Source organism: Montipora capricornis, chromosome 10 (assembly GCF_036669925.1).
Source record: "Montipora capricornis isolate CH-2021 chromosome 10, ASM3666992v2, whole genome shotgun sequence".
Taxonomy (NCBI): domain Eukaryota; kingdom Metazoa; phylum Cnidaria; class Anthozoa; order Scleractinia; family Acroporidae; genus Montipora; species Montipora capricornis.
The window spans coordinates 44,893,764-44,906,430 of record NC_090892.1 but is presented as its reverse complement, the minus strand read 5'-3'; the positions used below and the strand labels follow the sequence as shown (position 1 = coordinate 44,906,430).

Below are 12,667 nucleotides of genomic sequence, written 5' to 3'. Positions count from 1 at the left end.
CCTGCTGCACTTCTTCGCATGCGCGGAAATTATTTTCGCCCATATCCTAGTATCCTCACGTGTGCCATAGAGGTGCAGCATAACAAAATGAAAATTCTACTACTGTTAAGCCCGACAAGGACTAGGAAAGAAGAAACAAACTTCTTCCCGGGATCTCTCTTCTCGACCCCTGGAGTTCGAGACAAATCCTTCGGAGAAGGTCACGGTTCCCGAATAAACTCACAAACGAAGTCTTGATAGAAGATGTCCCGTATAAGTCGTCGCGAAATGTACAAGCATTGCGCAACAATATCTTCGATGTAACATTTATTCGATATTTAATTATTCTCGAAAAGTTTAAGCCATATTCTGCTTGCAATTTATTGCATACTCATATCTACTAGTCACCCTTCAAGGTTACTCTTATCCTTTATTAGCAACAAATAGATAAATGGATTAGCGAGCAAGAGATAAAGCAGAAAACACACTAGTATAATTCATTTGTTATTTCATTGACAAAGAGGGTTTGCTCCAAATTAGCTCTGCTAAAAACAGTGGTGTTGGTGTTCCGTGACGGCTTCTGACTTCGACAGAAAAAGGTATTGACCCATTAGGGCAATGCAGCAGTTCTCATAAGTTAGAACGTGATTAGCGGGTGATCTAAAGCAAAAACAAACGACTAAATAACAAGAAATGGCTTGGACTCAAGAACACTGAATAGAAGCAACTACAATACCTACGAGAGTTCCTACGCTACCCACTTTAAACAAGTGGGACACTAACACGAATATTAAGATTCCATTAGGATGAAATCAGTTGAAGCCTGCACCAAACAGAGCCTCCAAGCATTAGTCAGATTTGGAAGCCCACGACCAGTTGCATACAATTTCGATCAGGAGAATATAAGGTAAGAGAGCGAATTCACCATATTTATTTGAAAGCCATTATTGGGTTTGTGTCACACTCCGTGGTTATTTCATGGAGGGCACCTTATTGGTCAGTTAGTGAAGAATAGATCGCGCGGTCATTTCAAATAATCATCATTGGCCATGCAACACAGGGCTTCGTTCTCTTGCGTCGTACTCTCTAGCTTCTATATATCTGTAAAAGCACTTTTTCACAGTCCGAGTTATTTTAGATCCATCAGTTTCTTACGAAACCAGACTATTCGAGCTTATCATAAGCCTAAACGTGATAATTGTTTGACACCATTGTAATTGAGAATGGTCAGTTGTTTGTTCTTAAACTTATTTGAAACTCGTCTAAATATAGATTGGATTGTAAGAATGCCTTGCACAGATCTATTAAGGGAATTATATTATCCTGGTTGTGGGTTCTTGTCAGATTATGAAACTCATTTTTGCATCATGACAGAAATCGTTGGACCTTTCAAGATCACTCATACTAAAAAGTTTGCATGGAGAACGCCTGTTCATCCAAACCATACGAATCTTTCTTGATTGCAGATTTACAAGAGTGCACCGTGTCTTTTCCTTTGAAGTAATGACACCCACATTTTTTCGGGTAGAGTCTACATTTTTCTATTCAAACGATTCTTAATAGTCGTTTCTTTCCCTCCAATCGGCTCGAACGTAGCGAATTTGCGTGAAAAGGGAAAGTAATATCGAACTTGAAGGTCATCATTGTGCTGGAAAATGCGACTGCTCCCTTATTTTAGGACAAATCACAGCTTTGTTTTGTTCGAACCTTTTTCATCACCACACATGCAGGCCGAAAGCGTGCAAAATTTGAATTGGATCATAGACTTCTACTGATACCATTTCGTATAATCCTGTACATCCTTCAGCGTATCTCCTGTTTCAGACTCATTTTTGTGTCCTATGAAATTTTATCTTGGCTTTTCGTCGCAGCTTTTCCTCTTGTTCCAAAACTTCAAGGTCCTTTTTTATCAGCCAATCTTCATAAGATTGTTTATCATGTTCTTTGTCATCTTTGTGTCTCTCTTGGCTCTGAGAACGCGCAGAACTAGGTCTTGTTCTTTCTGAAGACTTGTTATTATCGAGCCATTCTGTGAAGGTAATTCGGGAAGACCTATGCCTAGCAGTTTTTGGGCGCGATTTCCTTTCTTTCCACGCGACATGGTGCTCATCTTTTGGCTGGTGATCTTTGTGCTTCATATATTGTTCAGCAGAATTTTCGTCGCCCCCAGGGAGGGAGCCGGAGCGAATTCTTCTTTTCCATTCATTCCAAGGGAGCTTTTCACGGGGCAGATCACGGAGCTTTATCCTCGCTCGAAGCTGTGGACTGATGCCCAATCTGTGAAAATAAACAGCGTATTGATTTGAACTCAACGGGAAGATTTGTGTTTTGCTTGTTTACAAAGGACAATTGATTGGGCAATGGGATGTGTCGGTTATGCTGCAGGCTCATTGACTAAGGTTTTTATGCGTGCTTGCCTTGTTTTCATTGGGGCAAAAATATCGTACCATTTTCTAAACCAATCAAAATCAAAAGCGATATCACCAGTCATATTTTTGACGAAAAAGTATGAAATGTTTGCATGACGATGAAGTTCAATTTCTGGAGATTAGATTGGGACACCGTGATCAGGGGTCTCAATAAAAATGGGTTACCGTCGGTCTACCCCCGCCCATGGGACCTCTTGTCCCAGTCTGCTTAGCTGGAAAGCAGGCTCTTGTGTTTGGGTTCGCGCTGCTCTCTCACGGTGAAGTTGTTTAAAATGGTGTTCTTTTATCCATCTAAAAAGTAATAGTTTGTTTAAAAAAGACCGTATTCTTCGATCAGTAAAAATTATCATAAATAGCATATAAATATCATAGTCTTTTTGATGGCCTGAATGCTGGGAATTGCATTTCCGAACTTCTGGAGCAAGCCCTCAGACTCCTCTTGGGGAAAGGCGCCTTGGGGTCCCTTTTCCGAACACAGCTGCCAATAGACCAATTTCATTATATTAAAGTTCAGTCCTAAACAAAAGGCATCATCTCGAGGCTCTAGGGAATAAATATAAGGATTTTGTTTGAATTTGTACCCCATAGCCTCGAGATGATGCCTTTTGTTAAGGACTGAATACTCACCAGAGATCTATTGGCTGTCGAAACAAAGGATTCCTTTGTTGTGTGGTTGGCAAAATTAAAATAGCAAAAGAATTGTTTATAAACAGTGAAGTCTCCTATTGTCCCATTGCCAGCCACTTATGATGAGAGTCTTGAAACCCGTGCCGATTAGGGAGCTTAAGCACGCGCGTTTTTGAGGCGCGGACGGCAACCGGAAGAGAACATTTCGCGTGCCAGGACAGTGGTGTCTCCTAGATTTTCATACTAATCATCTCTAATGGAGAAAAGATACTTAGCACTATAAATGTGGTTGAATGGAGACAAGTTGAAAGGGAAAACAGGTCACTTCCGTTTGCCGTCTGCGTCTCAAAAACACGCTGTTTGGAGACGACGGATTGTAACAGTCCCCCTCTTTGCTGGCTACATGCATTTGCTATCGAGTTTTGATTGCTTCATTTGATTATTTATTCAATTCTTATTATGATTATCCGAAGCGATTAGTTTGGTTTCTGTTTCAAGAAAGTTATTTCCAACCCCTTACGAGATTTTCTCTCACCCTTGTTCCTCAATCTCCTCTACTTGTATGGAGTTTTTCCTTGTTCTGATTGTTGGCTGCTGGTGCTGATGATTAAGGTTGAATGAAGTGGTCGGTACACTTCGTCTTCTCAGTTTCAATGCATTGCCTTTGTTCTCATCGGTTTTCTTGAATATGGCTGGTGTACTTGTTGTATCGCTTTCACTGAAATTTCTGTCGATCAATCAATCAATCAATCAATCAATCAACCAATCAATCAACAAGTCGGTTACACGATTAATAAGAGCGTTTAGCATCCCTAACGTAGGTTTTTGCCATTAAGTTAGGCTACAAATTGTTCACAATACAATACAATACAATACAATACAATAACTTTATTTAATGAGGGAGACGCAATGACCTATTACAGTTTTTAACTCTTTCTATTTGCCCAGTGAGGGTCACAAGGCTGACAAATCCGGACTACATCGGGAGTCTTCATTTCGTATAAGAGGGTGAAAAAGACTGCAAAAAGAGTCGCTCACCTTGTTCTCTCGGAGGCCAACTCAGCAGACGACGCCGAGTCTTCGCTACACGTGGAGCCGGAGCGTGATATTTCAAGAGATGGATGAAGTGCCGTTGTAGTGCCGGTAAGCCCGCGTGAAATTCCGCTGTCATCTATCTTAATGACGGGCAATTTGATCCCCTTGTCTGGTATAACAGGCAAACGCCGTCGTCTTGAAGTTCTTACTGATCCCCCTTGTGCAATGGGGGCAATTGACTCGGCGACGACAACCCTTTCCTGGTCGCTTTCATCAGATTCTTCGCCACTGATCGATGACCAGCTACCCCGTTTAGTGTTCTCTGTCCGAGTTCCCAGCAAGGGCCCTGTGTTGGGACACCTGTGAGTTCTCCTGATTGGAATCCGTTCCATGTTCTCTTCACCCTGTGGTAATTGCGAAAACTGTCCGACTTCTTCGATTTGCTTGTGGGAAATATCACATTGTGGACCTGAATTGTCTTTCGCTTCAGCTGCAACAGATGAATTGTTCTCGGTAACAGAAGGCTCATTATCTTTGTTGCTTTCCCATCCATCAGCTGCTTGGCTCTCGTCTTCTCTTTCCCATTCCACATTTCGGCTCATCAGTTTGAGTATATCCGGCCTCGCAGTTGCTGATTTCTTCCTTCTTTGTTCCATGTATGCTTGCTTTCTAACAAACGCTCTCCTCAACACTTTAGGTGAGTGACTCTCTTCGCATTCTTCCCCTGCAGACGATGCAGCTAACTCGGCTTCATGAGCCTGGTCCTGCCACAGTCTCAGCACATATTTTGCCGATACAGGGGATTCATCTCCCAGCGATTCACTCCTTGTGTGTCCTTCAGTGTGATGCTCAAGCTGACCTTCAATGTTCTCTCTCTTGAGACCCTCGCCAATGTTGCCCTCACGAAGTTCTCCAAAAACTCCCGCACTGGTTGCGTTTCCGGAATGTCTCCTAGTATTTTCAAAATTTTCGCTTTCAGGTTTCTCCTGTGCCATTCCTTGCGAGCTGTTTTCGGCAACATTCTCACTGTCTTCGTCTTTATTTCCCCGTGCATTTTCAAGTTCCTCAATGTTAGGCCTTTGCGCTATTGATTTTCTCCTCCGTTGTTCTACAATCGACTTCTTCCGAAGTTGCGCCCTCCGGAGAGGTTTCGGAGACGGACAATTCTCGGAAGAGTCTCGATTTGACGACGTCTGACCCTGCTCCTGACCTTTCAGGTTATCTGTGGGTACGGGACTTTCTTTGTCAAGTATTTCCGTATTTTGTTCCTTCTCTTTTCCTTCGTTCGTGTGTCCTTTAGTTTGTTCTTTCTCACGCTCATTATTATCTTGATTATCGGAACGCATAATCATAAGCTGTTCTAAATTTGGCTTCTCTGTAGTGGAACGCTTCCTCTTTTGGTCAATCAGTCGCAGTTGAGCTCTCCTGTTCGGAGTAAGCCTTTGGCTTGATTGACAATCGTTGTTTCCCTTTCGGTCAGCGGCTGTTGTTGACAAAATGTTGGCTGCACTGTCAGCTTGATCAACTACTGTTTGCTCTCCTGAATAAAACACTTCTTCAATAATTTCTGACTCCGATGAGTGCGCATTTTTCTGTGTAAACAAATCTTCATTCCAAATTATCTTAGTACCATCTTTTACGATACTTTGGCTTCCACTGCTGTAGTATCCTGTATCGCTTGCGTGAGCATTACATAGTTCGCTACCACTTGTATTCATCACATTTTCATCGTTCACGTTAACCAACGCGTTGTCACACGTTTTGGCTTCATAATCTTCGACGTTTATTTTGCTAACCGTCGAAAAACTTTGATCACTTTGATTGGTTAAGATTTCTTTTGCCTCGAAATTTGGGCGCATAAGTTCACCTTGTTCGAGAGTTTGGTCTCCGCGATAATGGATCCCATTTTCAGTCGAGGAAGAATCGCATCCATCGTCATTTCTGCTCTCATTATTCGTGCTTTTTTCGCCAGAGTTGTCAATGTGTTTCTCGAGGTTGTCCCAGAAACACTTTGAATCGCCAGACTGATTCGTTTCGCGCCTATGAAGTTCAAGATAAATGTTCAAAAATTTCACCATGTCTCCATCTATTCCGTAAATCCTTTCAGCCATGCCCACCGGCGTCTCCCCTTTTCATCTGGCGCATCTAACAACGCGTTGCCACCATTCATCAAGATATTCGCCACGCAACTGGTACTGCCTCCATAAACCGCGGCGTGAAGCAAATTTCTCCCACTCAACTTTGTCTTGCTAAGCAGGTTTATCTTTCGACCCGCAAACGCTGAAAACATAAGACTGTGATTTCCTTTAACCGAAGCGATAAAAGCTGCAGTAAAACTCCTCTCTTCTCGCGAAATCTCACTCATTTTAACGTGAATTCTCTTCCGCACTTGGTTCGTGTCGCCTTTGTAACATGTAGATATAAATTTTTGCCACCATTGCGGCACTGTTAGCTTTAAAGTACAACCCTCCGTGATATTTAGGCTAGACAGGGTGTCATCGTTACCGAGGTCCCTGTTTTGAAGTTGAATAACGAGTAGATCGGAGGGGATGCCACAGAGAAGTTCGCAGTCACTCTTGACTCTCCGTATCACTGTGTTCTCTCGCATACTCATCTTAATCGTCTCTCCATCAGGTGTCAGTATTTGTATTAGTGGCCGTATGCTTTCCCTTTCATTAGTAGAACTGTTCATGCTAATTTGATTTTTGTTATCTGCCTTCGAGCACACCATTGAACCAGCGGATACTTGCTTTCAATTAACCACAATTGTTTCTTAAGCCGATTCGCGGTGGCTGACTTAACTCGATTTAACTTCGTCAACAGAAGATGTGTTCCTCAGTACGTCTTTGTTGATTTACCCTGTTTTCGATTTGATTGACACTAACCTCGCAAATGAAATCGTCGTTGGACTCCTGATGTAAATCTCATGCTGCACAGTTTCATAACTGTTCACATAACAACCACACCAGCAATCGTTGAACTTGTCAATGACACACCATCTCTTCTTCCAACAGCGACTGCAACGTCCAAGTATTGCTTTCGATCAAGCGCTTTTTCGGGGTTAGTTTCCGCACGCAAGATGTCGTTTGTTTTGAGACCTTTCCGGACCAACAACTTTCGAAAATTAAAGAATGAAGTTTTTTTTGTCCTCCAACAAAGTTAATGACTTAACTTGACTATCGCAAAGTATTGGTTAATTTCCGATTGTTGTAATAATTGCAAATAAGACGCAATATTTTTGACTGTCATATATTGGGCTCCGCAGATCCGCTGTGCTCCGTTACGTTATCAACCACAAATTGTGTCTTGAAAAGGCTTGCTTCTTCAACTGCGCGATTTATTCACAAATTAAAATAGTTTTAGAAGCTGATATAGATTCCATTGTTTCAAAAGACAACAGCCGTCAACAAAAAATGTCCGCAACTGACACGTGCATTGTGTGGCAGAAGTGTTGTATTTGCAAAAACGAGGCGCCGTAGTACAAAACAAATATCACTTAAAAATAACCTGAACAATTCTACAACCCTTGCCTTAATTTCAGAGATTAGCGAAGTCGTAAGTGTTTTTTTTTTTCAAGACGAAATCCTGTTGAAACGACTTCAACTTCCTTGGCCTAATTATTCACGATACTAATTTATTTGATTCAACGCCGCGACGCAAGAATAAGCATCACCAAAACGCACAAACTTAGTAGCGTTTTAATCATTGCTACCTTTTGTTTGGACAAAAAACGGTAATTAGTAACAAGTTAATACGTCTGTGTATGTTTCTCGTGTTTCTCAACGCCTCGTTCGAGTAAACCAAGCCTTAAAATAAAAAGAAAATCAAGCAAGGTTGAAATCGTTCTTATCGGAACTAAATCTAACTATAACACGCTAAAGATTAGTTCATAGCAAATGAGGCTTGTTACTGTTGTTTGTTTCTGCTTTCTTAGAACAAGTATGCGTTGTATTTTGATAAACACCTTTTAGTTCAACGAATTCTCCTAGTTTGTTGTTCAGTGGCGTACTTCTGTTTTTCAAAATTCTTCTTTCTTTCACTGACTTTCATCTACTTTATTTTGTAACATCATGTTCTTTCTCTCTCTCTCTCTCTCTCTCTCTTATTTCAAGCTTTTTCTTTCTCTTTTTTGGATATCAACAGTATTTAGTTTGCGTGGGCGAAGTCCGTGAAGCGATAGACGCGCAAAAAAAGCCTTAGGCACCAAGAGTAACTTCGTTTGCAGGGAACATGTTTTCTGACACGATACGGTTTGCCTATCGCCGGTGTGCTGGTGAACAATATAAGGTCACTGAAAGTGAGTTCCATTTTTACAAACCACACATTTGATAGCTATGACAAAGACCAAGTCAGCTAACATTAATGGTTAACTAAAGAGTCTTTTTTGGTATCTTTGTAGTTCATATTAAATCTTCCTTAAACAAGCATCACGAAACTTCGTTTTGATTTTCAAGACTCTATCACATGTGTTAGAGAATTAAGTACCCATTGTTTGTTTTACGAGACATCTGGCTTGTGTTTTGTTTTAACACAAACCAGATGTCTCGAAGATACCAAAAAAGACTTTTTAGTTAACCATTAATGTTAGCTGACTTGGTCTTTGTCATAGCTATCAAATGTGTGGTTTGTAAAAAATGGAACTCACTTTCAGTGACCTTATATTTTTCACCAGCACACCGGCGATAGGCAAGCCGTATCGTGTAAGCTAACATTAATGGTTAACTAAAAAGTCTTTTTTGGTATCTTTGTAGTTCATATTAAATCTTCTTTAAACAAGCATCACGAAACTTCGTTTGTACTTTGGCGACTCTATCACATGTGTTAGAGAATTAAGTACCCATTGTTTCATCTTAAAGAGGCCCGAAGTAGTTTCTCGTCATTTTTTTTTCAGACAAATAATCGTATTCTGTTCTTAGATATAGCTGGGTCATCATATCAAGACGAAGTTTTGCCAGGGTATTTTGAGTATACCCATCACAGATTTCTCACATATAACATTTGCCATTACCACGCGGAAAGGATATGAGGCATTTTTTTGAGCGTTAAAACCAACACTGATATATTGTCTTTTTTAAAAACGTGGGACGGTGAAATCTTCCCATACAGTGTCACCACATAATTGTCAGTTTTGACTGAGTGTTATTTTTTGGTGTTTGCAATGCTTCATTTTGAGACAATAGGACCCTGCTAGGAAACTGTGGCCGAGTTACAGCTTAAAATACCAGGAAATCGTAATGATATCGCCGTCGGCTTTCTTTAAGATAGGAGCTTATGATTTGGAGCTTTTTCCTCACATCTCTTTTAGCAATTATCCTTTCTTCTTTTTACTGTGTTGCGATAGGCAATCCAGTCATAATATGAGTTGAATTTCTCCGTTTTACATTTATTCTTTTTTTCCGTTTGTGTGTAGAGTCTTCTGTGCGTAGTTTTGGTAGCTGGGTTTCAGGGGGTAGTAGAAATGCGTAGATTTTATCCCGTGGACACAATGGAGTGTTTAATTAACCTGCAATGGCGTCGAAGTCATTGTAAGGCGAATGGCGTTTTAGTGGATCTTTTTACAAAATATACCCTTATGGAGCTCAAGAATGGAACGTCAATTGGTTAAACAAGACAGACAGTGAAAAATCATTGAATATCTGGAATCTTAAAACCGACGAGTAATGGACTTCACCGAATAGTATCAAAGTGAGCTGTATTTCCAAGATTTTACAAACTGTAGTGTTATGTTCAACACTGAAACCATGGCTGCAAACGTGATAAGTTTTGTCTTCAATCATTCGAAGTTTGAGAGATGTTCATGCAAGTTTTCCTAGAATGGCGGCAAGACTGGACATAGAAGACTTTTTCTAGGAAACTGACCCTAATCTGATAAAGTACGCTTCAAATACTTTTGAACTATCGCGCGCAAAAGTCTCAACTGTTTGCTTAACGGCTGCCAAACTCAAACTTCAAAGAACCTGTTTTCCCGTCATGTGTCCCCGCTTTGATGAAAACGACAGCATTTCCTTAAGCTAGTTTACTGCACCTTTAGGTGAATTTTTACGTTCTTGATTTTAATTTATGCAACAATTACCGTCGTTTTCATCTAAGCGTGGACACATGACGGGAAAACATGTTCTTTGAAGTTTGAGTTTGGCAGCCGTTAGGTAAACAGTTGAAACTTTTGCGCGTGATAGTTCAAAAGCATTTGAAGCACACTTTATCAGATTAGGATCAATTAACGAGAAAAGTCTTCGATGTCCAGTCTTGCCGTCATTCTAGGAAAACTTGCATGAACATCTCTCAAACTTCGAATGATTGCCGACAAAACTTGTCACGTTTGCAGCCAAACCGTGTCACGTTTGCAGCCACTTAGAGCATGTTTTCCCGTCACGTGTCCACGCTTAGATAAAAACGACGGTATTTACAAACAGGAAGCTATTTCAACAAGGAGAAATTGAAAAAAGAAATAATGTTTCGTTTCCGGTAAGGGTGGGAGACAAGATAAAATATGTTTATTCTCAATATGCTTACAATGGTTTACATTACTAATTAGCATGGAAAGCGATCACTTTGGATTTTTCAACAGTCTATCGCTTCAGTCTAACCCCAAATTATTCAGGTAGCCTAAGCTTTTTATTTGTGATCCATTTCCATTGCTTGATGTCTTGCTATATGTTAATTGCCTGATTCCAAGACGAGGGGGACAAGGTACGAGTCTGCAAATTATGGAATAAGCAACTATTGATACACAAAGTCAGAAAGTGTGCGACAAGCTTTACAAAATGCCTAAGGGACTAGTCAAAAAGTATCAGAAAGCAGGAGCAGGAAAAGGGTGGGTCATCAGTTTTTGATCCCTTAGCAAGGGGTGGGTCGATTGTCAGCGACCCATTTGGGGTGGGTCATCCTACTTTAAACAGGAATAGGCACATTGTTAAATAAATATTTTTTTAATGATCGAGGGCTTGATTCTGTTGAAATAGATAACAATAAATTTAAAGCATGACAGCTTTAACGACGTACAATTTTATCTTTGTTCGTAAAATACAACTGTTAAACCGAAATTAAAATCATAAAAAAAGAAATCTCTCTTTTGTCTCTTTTTGTTAACAAATACAAAAAATATATAGTAACAAATGAATGTGCTTTTCACTACGGTGTTGTTCCTTCTGCAAGACTACAATTACAAAGTACTAAAATAATTCTTGAATTATCACCAAGAACTCAGCTACAAGCAATGACTCAGAAACAAGCGAAGACTGTGTTTTGCAGGAAGTTGGGAGTGATAGCTCAGATGAAGACGATATCCCTCTTGCAAAACTTGCCTCTATAAACAGTTCGAGTGACAGTGACAGCAATGTGCCATTAAGCAATATTCGCAACACATAATTTGATGGCACCAGGATGAGAAACTTTAAATAATAACAAGTCACTAATTAAACATGGCTTACAAAAGCTGAAAGAGTTAAATAATATCCTCGTTAGTTTTACATGCTTTTGTATCTGGTTAAGAAACAAACCTAACCGTAAATCAGCACCACCACAACTTCATATACAAATGTGGTATAACTGATTATATAACACAAAAATCTTTTATCATGCAGGCGGTGGGTCATCTAAGTTACAGTCTTCATTTAGGGGTGGGTCAAATAGTTTTGTGCCAAAAGTAAGGGGTGGGTGATGTGTTTTTTATCTGCCACATTTAAAATTGCTCCGGCCCACCCCCACTCAATGATACCTACTCTCACAGCACGACTCAGTCCTTTTATCGTCTGAAAGCAAGAGATCATCTCTCACCTCAGGTATATTAAGAAGTGGGTCAGTTGTTAATTCGTGTAAAACTTCCAGGGGTAGTCTATCTGGAGAACCATGCGTGCAAAAGGCTTCTAGCTCAGTCATGGTAAACGACTGCCCAAAGTAAGTTTAGTTATTAGTTTCAATAGATCAGAGTAAAGGTATCGTCCACGTACCGGAACCAAAGGTCCTACCCAATGGTTCCACACATGGAGTTCTTTATAGTCTACCAAAAGTTCACAAAACTGGGTGTCCCTTTCGTCCAATTGCTTCTTCCACGAACACCTACAACTACAATCTTGCCTCTTACCTTGTAAGAGTTCTCCAACCGATCTCCACAAACTGTTTTTCAATTAAAGACTCCTTCAGTTTTGCAGAATGGGCCAAACAGTACACTCACAACGGCGAATCATCATGTGTTCCTTTGATGTCAGTTCACTATTTACTAATGTCCCACTGGATGAGACTATTGAAATTTGCCTTGATAAACTGTATGCCCTCGCAAATCCACCTAGATTATCCCGATTGGTCCTAAAGAATTTACTCTTGTTTGCAACAAAGAAGAGTCATTTTGTTTTCGATGGTCAATACTACGACCAGATTGATGGCGTCACAATGGGCTCTCCACTTGGTCCTGTTTTGGCGAACATTTTCATGTGTGATTTTGAAGAAAAATGTGTCATGAAGAACACCAATCAGCCTACTATTTGGTTCGGGTACGTGGACGATACCTTTACTCTTTTCAAGAACAAAAATGATGCTTTGAGTTTTTTACGTTACCTAAATGGGAGACGCAACAACATTAAAATCACAATTGAGTTTCA

General features: G+C 40.4%; 1 pseudogene; it reads right to left on the bottom strand.

The window, feature by feature from the left end:
- Window positions 1-392: 392 nt before the first annotated feature.
- On the bottom strand, window positions 393-6,944 carry LOC138019925 (uncharacterized; annotated as a pseudogene).
- Between the last annotated feature and the right edge of the window lie 5,723 nt (window positions 6,945-12,667).